The sequence below is a fragment of the Branchiostoma floridae genome, chromosome 1 (assembly GCF_000003815.2).
Source record: "Branchiostoma floridae strain S238N-H82 chromosome 1, Bfl_VNyyK, whole genome shotgun sequence".
NCBI classification, from domain to species: domain Eukaryota; kingdom Metazoa; phylum Chordata; class Leptocardii; order Amphioxiformes; family Branchiostomatidae; genus Branchiostoma; species Branchiostoma floridae.
In genome coordinates, this window is record NC_049979.1 from 22,464,694 (window position 1) to 22,473,913 (window position 9,220).

At 42.0% G+C, this 9,220-nt stretch overlaps 1 long non-coding RNA gene across 1 annotated transcript; it reads left to right on the forward strand.

Annotated features, from left to right (window-relative positions):
* The first annotated feature begins 4,799 nt into the window (after positions 1-4,799).
* On the forward strand, positions 4,800-9,214 carry LOC118417933. Its single transcript, XR_004831413.1, has 3 exons — positions 4,800-5,932; positions 7,240-7,288; positions 7,475-9,214. It is a non-coding gene; the product is annotated as an uncharacterized LOC118417933 (long non-coding RNA).
* The last annotated feature ends 6 nt before the right edge of the window (positions 9,215-9,220 follow it).

Here is a 9,220-nt window from a genome sequence, read left to right on the forward strand (position 1 = left end):
CTCATCTCGTTCAGGTGAGGCACATTTAATGCAGTAACTGTCTCTAGAATAATTAAGTATGTTAGACTGTTGATTTCCAATTTGTCTGAATCAATTGCTTGCAACATTTCTAGAACTAAATTTGAAGATTTCATTTTTTGGATTTTTCTAATCACTTCTGGAAGTAGCTCATAAATTTTCTTTGTTTCTTCTTCTTCTAATGTCTCTTCTAGTGTTTCTTGTACATGAGTTTGTCCATCAGTTGGTTTGTTTCCAGGTGAAGAGAACTGCAGTCCATAGACATGTTGTGTTTCTTCTTCTACTGTCTCTCCTAGTGTTTCTTGCAGATGAATTTGTCCATCAGTTGGTTGGTTTTGAGGTGAACAGAGCTGCATTCTCTGCACTCCTCCTCATCTGGAAATGGAACCGTTGCTGCTGGTTGATGCATCATCAGGGGAGATGCCACCCTCTGCGTGTTCGTCACACGGATCCCGGAACAGTTTCTCTGGAGATGCAGCTGTGCTCTCTGTGACCACCCCACACTGAGGACACACAGTGTCCACATGGTGGTCCTGACTACACTCAAACTGTGGGGATGGCTCATTGACATGTCCACAGTCAGGACACATAGTGTCCCCATGGTGGTCCTGACTACACTCAAACTGTGGGGATGGCTCATTGAAGTGTCCACAGTTAGGACACAAGAAGGAACTCTCCAGAGTTCCTGGACTACTAGTGTATCCACATAACTCACATCCATCTCTTCCTTTTGATTTGTTGATTGGTGAAAAGAGTGATTTCCTGGAGCGTTTTTTGGCACGGAATGGCGATCGACAGGGATTTGGAGATGTGGGTGAGAATACAAGTTGGCTGCCCCTCTTCATTCTGTAAAATAAAACATTTAACAATAAGGAACTGTCCTATGTAATCTGTATTCTTTAATTCTTCCTCTGGCTCTATGGGGAACTGGCTTGTAGAATAACACTGAAAAGGTGGAATATACATATATATATATTGAAATGGTGAATCTTTTTTCATATACTTTCTTGAAAAATAAAACTGCAGACATACAGCTTATTACTAATTTGAGCTAATAGCTTACATTTGATAGGTGGTTGTTATTAATATGCACAGATTATTCATTTTCTGTCTTTGTAACAAAGCTAAAATCATCTTCAGTTTAGCAGAATTCCAGAATTAATGCAAAAATAATTGCAGCTATGTCTTAAAAAGAGGCTTATCTGTTGACTATAACAGTATTTATTTCCAATAACCTTGACCCTGTAACTGTGTGCTATTATTGTATACTACCATGTATATGGGCAATGGTACTTTGTCATGAACTAATGAGTATACAAGTATCTTGTACAAGTATCAGGTACTGATTTTTTATATAATCCTTCGTTCGTGGCATTCTAAAATCCGTATCCTCAATTCCAAAATACAGGATGCCAACCCACAGTGTTACATAACAACATGTACAGTATCTTTACTGATCATGAAAGCCTTCCGGCTAGCGGCTCCAATTCTGACAGTTTTAGGACAAAATACAGACAGCTATGTCGCCACAAAGCTCACATGAGCTCCTTTTTGTTCTTTTATATTGTATCGGAACGGCATAAGCTCGTTCAATGCGCTAAAATCAAAATATCGTGGACATAAACAAGAAGAAACTTACCTTCTGCAGACGACAGTGCAGACGACGCCATGTTGAATTTCCGCCTGAATGACGTGTAGTCACGTGACCCGGCGGTGGTTGGCTGGTTTCGCATAAGGATCGTGCAAATCACATAAGGCTCGTGTGTGTCACATAGTGATTCGTGCGAATTTCATAAAATTCGTACGTTTTCGCATAGTGATTCGTGCGAATTTCATAATATTCGTGCGTTTCTGCATAGTGGTTCGTGCGTATCACATAATATTCGTACGAATTTCATAGGGTTCGTGCAAATGCTTAGGCACCCCTGTACGTGTAGCTCTCTGTCCGGCTTGTTCTGTCGGTACGGTAAGGGACAGTGATATTTCTCTTAACTTCTGTTGACCCATAGAGAGCTTTGGGTTTGCCACTAACCCATCTAACGGTACGTTATCATAGGCATACACGAATTATAATTTAAAGCCTGACTAAACACAGAAAGAAGAAGAAGCGGAGCGGTGTCATAACTTGGCGTTGAATTTTGTGTAGAACTTAGACTTCACCTTATATATTGAAGTTGTGGGGAAGTGGGCAACGTTTGCAAGAGGAAATATAACAGCGAGACACGACTCCTTGAGCTATACCTCACTTATTGCGCCGTGTCACGGCTGGAAATGTACCTATTTTGGGTTATTCGCAACTTGCACGTGTTCGCTGAAAAAGATGAAACCAAGATGGCGTCACACGAAAATACAAGACACCAGCTGCAGGAAATTATAAGCTAACGTTAGTACGAGGAATGATGTCAGTCATAATATAAGCTCAATTGAACAGGTGTAAAACTTGTTTCCAACTTTCACATCCTTTGGATACTGATTTGAGTGAGACTCGATACAGGTTATAATTTGGCACAGCGACCATCTCTTGAATAGGTTCCCTTCAAGAGGGTCTGCAAGGGGGGTATTGACAACGCGTAACGTTGAATTTAGAACAATAGAAGACCCCCTATGTATAAAGCTAAAATGAAGGATGTCATGCCAAAATTGGTTGCCTTGCCAGGAATTACATAATACGGGTTTCCATATGGGAAATTAAACTAGGCTGCCTAGGTACCTACGCTTTATAGAAAATAGCATGCAGACCCTCCAAGCAATGAGGTTTCACTGTAAAAGGGAAAATATTGGCGGGGAATTTGTTCAACATAACATTAGAATATAAAGATTTTTACAGACAGAGATTAACCCATAAAAGATATTTGTGGGGCTCCCCGGAGAAGACGATCGGCCATGCTCGTGTCACTTTGGGGCCCCTCTTGGGTCAACTTCGATTATATCTGCTAATTCTCAGTAATCTCTGGCATATACTTCAGGGGAAAAGCCTAGTTTACAGCTGGAAGACAATTTTCTACAAGGTTATTCTTTGTGACATTTGCAGCTGAATTTTAGCGCGCTACACTGTATGTCCCCGCTACTGCGAAGGCGCTATTGGAGACAATAGATGAGTGATCGTTTCACAATTGACGTGGATTTTGATAAATGTTTAATGCGATGAAAGCAACAATCTAGCCATGTTTTGGCTTCGTATTTATAAGTGTATGTTTACAGTATGTAACAATGTAAGGTATGGAGACAGGTCTGTACACGTTTTCTGAAATATATGTGACATGATTTGGTCTAATTGTCAGATTCAATCGATATTGTGTTGACTCTCTGGAGTGAGTCCTAGATTTATTACCATTTTGCATGATCTCAGCTTTTGAAAAATGTATATATTACCCTATCTAGCGATATCCTCAAACAGTATGGGTACAGGGGTGTAGCCAGCCTCTTGATCATGTCCTACACCACCCTTACACATGTACAGCCCAGTCCTTGATACATGTACGTGTAGGTGACATCTGCTGCTCATATTCATAATACGTGTGTATGTCTACTCGAGGAGACAAAGCACAGCTGGCAGTAATTGTGAGATCATTCCCTACAAGAACCACCTGAAATGAAAAGAACATCATTATGTTCCAATTGGCTGACCAGTTTAAGTATTTGAAGCACCTGTTTAGTCTTGGTGGCAGTTGTAATAAGCACATAGTATTATGTACGCTGTCTGCATGTATCACATTGCTCTGTATGATTATTGTACATTGCCAAAGCCTATTGAGCAATTGTCCTATCCCCCTTCAGCCATCCTTGATACAAATGTAGATGACAGCTTCTGACTTATGTCTTCTCCAGGTGGCACCCAGGCACACATGGAAGTCCATGAAAGATTGCTACCACAACTTTCTGAAAGGCAAGTGTCTTAATATTTGTAAAAATTATGTGATACAAGCAACTAATAACTTTGAAAATGTTGTTTCAGCACAGTTAAGTACTACTATGGAACTGCTATGCGCTATTCTCTATCATACAACAGTGTATATTGTTAATTGATAATTTCATTGTTAGCCGTTTATTACACCCAAGTTAGGGCTTCATGGTCTTTCAAGAGTCCAAACGTACATCTGATTCAGATCTATATCTAGATCTCAGTTTTTGGCAATGCCTCATGGGTGAGCCTAATGGTAATAGTATTGTGTGCAGTTTGCAAGACTTCTAGGAATTGTATAAGAATTTGTCCACAGGAATTTTAATCGGCCGCTGAGGAATGATAACTCAGGAATTCCAGATTGTCCCCATTGAATCCGAGGAATGCAAGCTAGGAGTATCCCAGCCTAATAAGGAATGTCACATTTGTCCACACATGCACATTTATTTGGAGTTATTCAGACGGTTTCAAGATCGAAGCAATGTCTGTATGGTGGCCTTGTTTGATTGGGCAGCGCAGCAAAATTACCGGCCGTCCGCAGGGCGGGACCCAATTAATTATCAAATAGACGCTAATTGGTTCTTAACTACTTATTGTTGGAAACAATGGGACGTCTCCGCTGGTCGTCCCGACCTTACGTGTGAAGAAAGTATCGCAGCGTTATCGCTTCTGGGAAGAAGTCTATCGCTTTTTTCTGGACGAATCGCATCTTTACCGCTTCTACAGTGGTCCTTTGTCGTGCTATCGCATTTGTCCGTTTGCGATAGAGTAGGGATTTTTGGCTCTACTAGTGCTGCGTCACATTGTACATTCCTGAGGCCTCTTGACCTAGGTGTAATTCATGATGGGTGACACCTGCTGTACATTTGTCTACAGCTCCAGACAACCGAGCATACGGCGGAATCAATTAGAAAGCACTTCAGGAGGCACTTGTGGAACACCAGGTTTCTGGAGAAGCAGCGGGATTCGGAACAGTTCTTGGCACTTCCTGCAGTCCGGTAAGCATTTTGAAGCATCAGTGTACATATTACTTGAAAACCCTGTGTTGAACAAATTGTCAAAGTCACTAACTTCTAACGATTGTATGAAAATGTCACTCACTCACTGGCACTTAAATCGTCTTTACTTATAGATAGTTCACAGTAATACATTAGGTACTACTATGGAACTGCTATGCGCTATTCTCTATCATACAACAGTGTATATTGTTAATTGATAACTTCATTCAATTTATTAGCCATTTATTACACCCAAGTTAGGACTTTATTGTCTTTCAAGAGTCCAAACATGTACATCTGATTCAGATCTATATCTAGATCTGTTTTTGGCAATGCCTCATGGGTGAGCCTAATGGCTGTAATAGTATTGTGTGCAGTTTGCAAGACTTCTAGGAATTGTATAAGAATTTGTCCACAGGAATTTTAATCGGCTGCTGGGGAATGATAACCCAGGAATTCCAGATTGTCCCCATTGAATCCGAGGAATGCAAGCTAGGAGTATCCCAGCCTAATAAGGAATGTCACATTTGTCCACACATGCACATTTATTTGGAGTTATTCAATCGGTTTCAAGATCGAAGCAGTGTCTGGTGGCCTCATTTGTTGTCTGTGTTAAGTATGTATGGGGAAGTTCTCGATAACTACTTTGGTCCACAGATGACAGTGTACAGTGTATTTACATGTATATACAATGAAACCATGGATGCTGTTGGCTCATGGATAATATAGCAAAGCACAATTCTATCATAATTTGTCAAGTTGAACTTATAATACTTGTATACTATTGTTTTTCAGCCTCAAATTGCGTCCATCTTGAAACCGTTGAAGTATACACAGCAGAAGAGGATGAAGATAATTAATAGCTTACTACAGAAGTTCTGTTTTGATACAAATTGAATTGATTGGCACAAATACATGCTCTACTTTCCTCAGTAGTCCCTGGCAGCAAATGAAGAACCATTTGTGGTGTGGCGGACTCGGCACACCACTTGGGCAATCCTACAATGGAAATGGGGTAAGAAGTCCAACTTTTTTGCAAAGAAGACATCCATGCAGACAGTACATATACTGGAAAAAACAGTGTTTAGTAAAATTGTCAAAGTCACTAGCTCATTAACGATTGTAGGAAAATATATATATCACTCATCTTTAAATGATCTTTAGATAGTTCCTCTAGTGGTACGACAATACCATAAGTTTTCGCTATTTTCTATTAGACAACTGTATAATTGACTCTTGTGAAGACTATTAGAGTAGGAAAATAAATCTGACATTGTTAGCTGTTTATTACACCCATTTCACTTTTCACTGTTAGTTTTGCTACCTGTCTATTGCTGTTTTGATACTGCGCTGTTTCATGACACTGTTTTTGTTTTAAGTAGAAAGAGATATAAAAAAAGGAGCAGATTGCTATCTTCAGATGTATTGCTCGTGTGCAATCAGACATCTTAAGATATATTGCTCGTGTGCAATCAGACATCTTAAGATATATTGCTCGTGTGCAATCAGACATCTTAAGATATATTGCTCGTGTGCAATCAGACATCTTAAGATATATTGCTCGTGTGCAATCAGACATCTTAAGATATATTGCTCGTGTGCAATCAGACATCTTAAGATATATTGCTCGTGTGCAATCAGACATCTTAAGATATATTGCTCGTGTGCAATCAGACATCTTAAGATATATTGCTCGTGTGCAATCAGACATCTTAAGATATATTGCTTCTGTGCAATCAGACATCTTAAGATATATTGCTCGCGTGCAATCGGAGATCCCAGGAAGCAGACCGCCTAAAGGCATCAAGATTTTCAAAGATATGGGGAGGCTGAAGGTATAGTGTAATGTCCACATACAAAAACCAAACCAACTATCAACTAGATCTTTCTATTATCAGAATTTGATGGTGACTTGAGAATAAGGATAAGGAGGCTCATGGTTGTAAGTACTATGAATGTGCAGGTTAAAGGTGATGGTCCCAGAGACATAAATAAAATTTGACACTGTTATCCAAATTGACCAACAGAGCCTTTACCATTTCTTTTATACTTCATAGGTGGTAACAGTCAATGCAGCTAATAACATTCCACCTACATCACACTTAGGACATTTATGAATAAAAACTCTGTACATGGACCAGTGCAGGTTAAATGCCGATAGACATCAGAAATACCTGTATATACACTTCAATTTTGTTTATATAACTGAGAACATTGTCACCATCGTGATGGCAATGTCCTTTTATATTCTTGTTTGCTCTTGTGTTTGATTCTGTGGTATGTTCATCAACTTGCAAATAAACTTCACTATCATTTTTCTAGCAAGCCTGTTCCCAAAAACCAAGGCAGCGTGCATGAATCGTAAAAAAAGGTATGGCGATTTCTTGTGCACAGTCAATTCTTTTAAGCTGTAAATTACATTGTATTATTTTTTCACTAACTGCTTTGCTTAAACTGTTATGTTTATGTTCTGCAAACTTTCATTATTTTGTATTTTTGTTACCGGTTTCGTTGCCTTTTATTACCGTTTTGCCTCTTTGCTTTTTATCTTTTTTAGCCGCCTGAGATTCCTAAAGTGGGAGCAGAGAAATATGCTCAGGTTCATTGCAGAAAACAAGGAACTGACCCTAAAGGGAAATGAGAGCTCCAAGATACACTTAAGTTGAACAGTGCGGCGCAGTAGGCATCGAGAGTCACCCCCCTCCCCCTAAGTTCAACACTCAGCACGCCCAGGAAGGCCAACCACCCACCCAAGGTAAGAGACTTACTAGCGGTCTTACCAGGAAGGCGCATGACAGAGTCGTCAGGGAGGTGAGTTGGCCCCATGAATACGGTTTTTCCGCCACCACTGCCGTTACTTGCGACTCCCTGACCTACGACCAATTCGTTGCCAGAGAAATGTCTATCATTCTCAGTCCACACACCCATTCAATGGAAAGCCGTAACGGGACACATTCTGAGGGGACTCATGCTGGATGTGCCCACATACACTTTTCATGGTATTATGAACTTCTTCAAGATCCTCCTGATCCATGTAGAACACGGTTTAGTCACCATTGATACTGACACCACACTGGCCGAAGTACACAAACTAAAGGAAGATCATCTGCGGCGGCCCTCACTGGAGTTTGACCATGGTCATGCACACAACGGTTTCCAGCAGGCGGCACCCACCGATAGAGGTCCACACAGCACATACTGCTACAGGTACCAGGCTAATAACTGCTCCTTTGCCACTGACCACATCTCAGCGTCAGGCACACTCCACGTACAGTTCTGTGCCAGGAATAGGCCAGAAGTGGATGCCGGTCACCCCGCCAAGTTCTGTCCAGTCAACAGAGATAGGGGAAGACATGGCGGAGATTCAGGGAACCGCGACAGTTCCTGACTAGACTCGGCGCACAGCAGGCATCGGACTTCCCAGGCAACGACCTTGACCGAATCTACGACCAAAGAGCAACGTTCAAGCCCCGTTCTAGGAGATCCCTCGTGCAAGCCCTCAAGACTCGTCACGAGAGGTACCCACGCCCGACACTGCTCTGAAGCCTTCACCTGTCTTGACGGCGAGCAGCTACGACCCACATCGCGCTCCAATGCCCTCACCAGCCCAGACGGCGAGTCGTGTTCCCCCACAGCCCTCCCCAAGCGGAACAGCAGGCACGTACCATGGTTCCTCCACCCAAGCCACACAGAGGTCCAGTACCTGCCCCGCATCTACTGTCCCGAAGCAGGTGACACCCGCGGCGACTGGCTCGCAGTCTCACCAGCCGAGCGCACCGCCCCTCCAACAACCCAGCGGCGCCAAGCACACAGCCCGTGACCTGCACGACATCATCTACGCGTCAGGCCAGTACAACTTCCGTGGCTTTCGTATCCCGTTACAAACCCAACTCAATATTCCAGCGTGGCGATCTTCCTTGGAACATTATGTCGATAATGGTATTGTGGTCATGAAGGTTCATAACCTACAGTCTTTATAATGGCTGAACCTGCTGGGGCAATTGCTGTAGTAATTAGAGGTCACCCGAGATAGGGCAAAATGGCAGCTGCTGACACTGATTTAGCCCAGCCTATTGTAAGCTCCTTGCAAATCACGCTGCTCCTGGCTCCAAAGAGATAGTACTATTAGTAGAGATAGCACACCCAATAACGTTAACAATAACGATCTAAACAACGACCTACAGCCCAGTCCTTGATACATGTAGGTGACACCTGCTGCACATACATGAGTACGTGAGTACTCCTGGAGTATTTGAAGCTCCAGTTTAGCCTTGGTGGTGGTTGTAGTAAGTTATTGGTGGCG